The sequence below is a fragment of the Micropterus dolomieu genome, linkage group LG01 (assembly GCF_021292245.1).
Source record: "Micropterus dolomieu isolate WLL.071019.BEF.003 ecotype Adirondacks linkage group LG01, ASM2129224v1, whole genome shotgun sequence".
NCBI classification, from domain to species: domain Eukaryota; kingdom Metazoa; phylum Chordata; class Actinopteri; order Centrarchiformes; family Centrarchidae; genus Micropterus; species Micropterus dolomieu.
Window position 1 is genome coordinate 46068054 of NC_060150.1, and position 5957 is coordinate 46074010.

The following is a 5957-nucleotide window of genomic DNA, read 5'->3' on the forward strand; positions in this document are numbered from 1 at the left end:
GTAGAAACCCAAACCTAACTCAAAAGGTGCGAAGGCCATGAGGATATTATATCAAGGCTGCCTAAAAGGAGAGCACAGCCTATAGGAAAACAACACTTTTGTGCCTTTGGCCCCTCCCTCCTCTCAGGTGCATGCTGTTGCCCAGGCTCCTGCAATAAGCAAACTTGGTGTGTTTAGTGTTTAGCAAAATCTTTGCAATACAGACGCACATTATTATACTTGAATAAGACTCTCACAATTTATTTATTTATTTTGGTTGGTTTTCTTTTGGCTTTGCTGTAGCCTAATCTGATGCTGTTTCAACGCTTATGTTTTGGATTATTGAAATATGCTATAAAGCGTTTTCTACAATAATAAAAAAGAGAAATACCCGACCATGACGGATAAAGGATGTTGATTACCATATCAGTTACCACTGGCTATTTAAGCATTTTCTCTCTTATGCCATAACTCCCTAATATGCATATGTGTTGAACTGTCAACAATAACTGAGGCCCATGCAAGCTGTGTTATTAGTCTTGTAACATGATCAAATTGAGGATAATGTTGCAGCGTTTAGGCTCACACTATGTATTTCCAGCCTTCAGCAATATCATCAATTGATTTTACTTCAGTCACAGATACTGACATCCTCGCCTTAATAAAGGCAATGATCAAGCTGGATGACCTAAAGTAATGTAATGTAGTGTTTTTCCCACGCACTTGATTTATTTGTTGGCGGCCCACCACGTTATCAACGCGCACTGCGTTTTCTTACTATCAAAAATGTGTAGTGCATATATTCGCTCAGCACCTCCTCTCGCTCAGTCGCTCCTCCTCTCTCACTCCCTCTCTCTCCACTTTTGCGTCATTCAGTGGGAAACACTGTGTTTACAAACAATAATCGGGATTCATGTTGATAAATATGGGCAGGAGGAGTGTGAGCAAGCATTCTCAATGTGACAACCCTTTCCATTATTTTGTGACTGGGTGGGCTTTTTGATATCTTGTTTATGAAGTAATATATTTCACTGTGTTGTCCACCTTTAGGTGGCCAGCATTAAAACAACACGGGATGAAGTGTGAGAGATGCGCTTTTTGTAGTCCATCTTCTGAACATTGTAGTTTCATCACGGCAGGTCATGTCAAGTAACACCCGCCGTCACATAATTTCATCGCCTAGAAAAGAGAAGTCGGATTCTCTGAGCCCCGCGGTCCTCTTTTCCTAAGTGCTTATGGATTCTCCTTCACATTTTTCCTTGACCCCATGACGTTTTCCATCGAGGTCAAGGAAAGGTGGTTAGGAAAGGAGATTTGTTTGACTTTTCGGACGCAGCCTCTGTCTGGTCCTGATGCATGCCTGATCTTCAATCTCAGAAAGAGCTGATACACACCCTTATCAAAGATCCTGAGTGCAGGTGGGGTGTCAGTGGGGAGGGCTGGCAGGGTGCCTGTTTGATGTTGTTGCGGGAGATGGGTGTAAATGTGGGCTTATCAAGTCTACACAATAACACATTCAGGTTGTCTGCCAGTTGGTGGTTATCCACAGTGGAGGGGAATGGTCACCTGTAGTTGAGGATGTCCTTCAGGGCTGTCCACATTGACGCAGGGCCATTGGAGTGGCTCCTCTTTGCTGCTTTGACCTATTTTGTCAGTGTGTTTCTGGCCTGGTTGTAAATGTTGTATTGGATGGTCTCAGTCGGCACACGAAAACTGATGTAAGATGTCACAGTGTCACAGTGTGAGTTTATTCAAGTCTGTGGGTGCAGATTTAAAAATACTCCAGTTTGTACAGTCACAGAAGAACTCTTCTTCCAGTGTTGCCTCGTTGGTTCGTCTTCTCAATGTGACAAAATCGTTGGCACAGTTTTGGTTTAACCGGCCCCACCTGTGGCTAATCTATATGATCCATTTGCTGGGTACCGATCTCAGAGCAGCTGAGAGTAAATGGTGAAAAACCAAAGACCCTGCCAACCTCAAGGGCGACCAAACACTTCTATCCTTCTTCTCAGCCAGTATTAGAGCTGTCATAACTGTGCTCTATAATGACAGAATCAGTGCCACTGACTCACAGAAATGATTTTTCACTTTTAAATCTCTATTAAATTCTCCTCTGCCACAAACCTGTCCATCGATACCTTTGTCTCCTTCTTCACAGATAAAGTTTTAAACAAATAGTTGAGAACTATCAGACAGTTTTACTTCTACCATTTCTATCCAAAACTTTAAAAGGGTGGTTGTCAAGCAGGTCTCAGAATTCCTCTCAAAGAATGACCTCCTTGATTAATTTCAGGCAGGCTTAATGGCCAATTTACACTGCTGCGTAGGGTCTACGTGCGTAGCTACGCCGTAGGCTACGCATGTAGCCATGCATTTATCCTTGTGCGTCGGTGTCTCGGTGATTCTGCAATTACACTGCCAAACGCTAGTTGGCGGTAGCACTACAGTGTTCCCTGTGCTGACTTTTGCCGGCTGAGCAGGCAAACTTCCGGTTTAGCCCTCCACTAACGTGAATCGGGGTAAAATTGGATACGCGCGGCTGGTATAGCCTTTTCAAATGTTATCGACTGAATGGATCACATTCTGATAGCGAAACGAGTCATTTCGCTCAGTTTGTGGAGGTCAAATATATTGATCCACCATTTTAAAGCTGCTGTTTTGGTTGCTAGTAAAAGTTACTTCAAAGCACGGGACACTTTTCGGATGCATTGCGAGGCTACCCAGCCGACCAATCACAGTCCTTACGGTCCATGTCGCCTTGTTGTGTAGTTACATTTTTGAGGAGGTGCAGGTCAGGCTACGGTCTAGGTGACGTCGTAGGGTACGGGGCTACGCAGAGGCTATGCCATCGATTCAACACAGAAGTATAAATTACACTGAAGAGTGACCACTCTACTGAGATGGCTCTGTTGTCTGTGACAGAAGCCCTAAGATCAGCTAGAGCTGCAGCCCAGTTCTAAGCCCCTTTCTGCCAGATCTATCAGCTGCCTTTGACACAGTCAACCACAGAATCCTGCTATCTGCATTCTCAGCAATGGGTATCTTGCTGGGCAGAGCACTCGTGTGGTTCAAATCCTACAATGATCCTTGGCAAGGACAAGGATCTTTATCTCACTGCCATTCTTGGTGCCCCAAGGCTTGGTTCTTGGTTCCCCTTCTCTTCTCAATTTACACCACCTCACTGGGGCCGATCATTCGCTGGCATGATTTCTCCTACCACAGCTATGCAGATGATATCCAACTCTACCTGTTCTTCCCAACACACGACCCTACCATCTCGGCACAGATCATGGATTGTCTTTTAAAAATAAGGCCCTACCTAACTCAGTACGCCAACAAGCTTTTGGTACAGGCCATGGTTATCTCTTGCCTATTACAATGACCTTCTAGTGGGTCTTCCAGTTTGTGTGGTGAAACCCCTACAAATGGTCCAGAAGGCAGGGGTGCACCTGAATGTGATTCATCACGTTGTTTCACGCAAGAACATTGTCTTCTAAAATTACTTGATTTATTCTTTATTCAGACTGTGGGGCTGCAGTTTGTCAGAGATCAGCTGTGCTTCTCTGGCCTCAGCTCTGAAGTCCAACCCCTCCCATCTGAGAGAGCTGGACCTGAGTGACAACAAGCTGCAGGATTCAGGAGTGAAGCTGCTGTGTGATTTTCTGGAGAGTCCACACTGCAGACTGGAGACTCTGAGGTCCGACACCATTTTTTATTTCTGTGCTGAGATTAATATGATGTGAAAGTTGTGGTGACACTAAACTGCAGACAAAAGGCTGATATTATACTGATCCACACTGAGTATCTTAGTGCTAATGGCTATGTTCTTCTTCAGTGGTTTAGTCAATTGACCGTGGCAGAGCAATGTTGAGCTCACATTTAAAACCTTAACATGACAAGAAAAATCTACACTGGATAATTCACTCTGAACCTTTTAATCTCATGCTTTTTAGCTTATATTTCACATCTTGTTTATGTTTAAATAAATTTTAATAAAAAATATATATACATTAAATAAATAATCTCTTTTTCAACTGTCAGACAATAACAATTATATTCATTATTATCATTATTACTTTTTCCAACATTGTTGTGAAGCTATATGATGCTTATACTGACTGAATAGTTTAAACTGAAGATTATTTTACTTCATCACTCCACTATACCTAAAAGAAATATCGGAGATATCTTTTGTTCACATTTCCCCAAATTTATCCTTAAATATTTAGAATCTTTGGGAACTTGAGTTTAAGAGGTGTACAAGTACGGAGCATTTACATTAATATAACAAAAAAAAAATCTACACCGGATAATTCACTCTGAACTTATTAATGTCATGCTTTTTATCTTATATTTCACGTCTTATTTTTGTTTAAATAAATTATAATAAAAAACATATATACATTGAATAAATAATTAATGTTTCAGCTAAACGTGTGCTTTCTAAACCTTCTTCATCTCTGTAACATAATGATTTCAAGCAGGAACATTGTCTTCTAAAATTACATAATTTATTCTTTATTCAGATTGTGGGACTGCAGGTTGTCAGAGACCAGCTGTGCTTCTGTGGCCTTAGCTTTGAAGTCCAACCCCTCCCATCTGAGAGAGCTGGAGCTGAGTGGAAACAAGCTGCAGGATTCAGGAGTGAAGCTGCTGTCTGATCTTGTGGAGAGTCCACATTGTAGACTGGAGACTCTGAGGTATAGTGTTGGAGTCAGTCCATGGTGGTTTCAGCAGTATTTCTCTAAACACAGTTAGTATCAAAGCAGAGATACAGTATTTCCTGTAAACCTCCAACCTTCTCAGCGGCTGCTTTCCTCAGTGAAGCTGTGAGACCTGAATGGTGACAGGTTTCAGGATTGGACAGAAAGGTATAGAGAGAGAGAACAGTCAGCCAATCCGATCAGCCAAAGCTTGTTGTGATCATGTGTTTGAGTTGTTTTCGTGTTCATTGCCAGTGTTATACTAAACAGTATTAATTTACATGCGAAATACACGCGTAAGTAATTATTGCTGGGTTTTATCGAGTGTTCATTCAACTTTATACTGGATGAGCTGCATCACTGACTGACTGATGATAAATTGAGTCTGTAAACTCTGATTTATGACTTCTACTGTCTATCTTCTTCTCTCAACAGATGGAGGTAATCTCTGTTAGCGAGTGAGTGATGAGAGAGGTGGTGGTGAGGAGAGGATCAGCTGTGTCCAGCTTGTGTGTGGAGAGGCTTTGACTGGGCCTTGTTACTGGGAGGTAGAGTGGAGAGGAGAGCTTCATCCAGCAGTGACTGACAGAGGAATCACAACAGTGCTGCAGTCTGAACTGCTCTGAGATCAGCTCCACTGGCAGACACAAAGTCAAGTCCACCATCATCCCTGTTTATTCCTCTGGATGTGACAGAGTATCATCAGTGTATCTGGACTGCTCTGCTGCTGCTCTGTCCTTCTACACAGTCTCTGCAGACACACTGAGACTCCTCCACTAATTCTGCCCCACACTCAGCCACCTCCTCCATCTGGACCTGGACTTTATTTCATTCAGATGTTCTGAACCCAAAGTGCCTCTACAGATTAGTTCTGTTTATGACACTTAATTAAATGAATTCTTCTTTTTTGCTGTGTCGGTTGCAGCTCCACCTTGTAGATTGATGGGGAATTGCAGTTAATTTCCACATTATAACGCATTTTGGAAGTTGATGTGAAAAAGCAGCATCCAGCCTGCATGCATAAAGTTTCCTCTCTCAGTTATGCTTATTACTACCAATACCAGACTTTCCTCACAGTTTAACAAATAATTGTTTGTAACACACAGAAAGAAGATAAAACTTGTTTGGATTTAATCGAAGCTTCTTGACGTCTACAAACTGTAACGCGATTCTGACTCCAAACTTAAGTATCATTGTTATTAGTACAGGATATGTTTACTTTTTAAATTAGTCTATTTAAATAGTATATCCCAATAGATTGTGTTGTTACAGAAA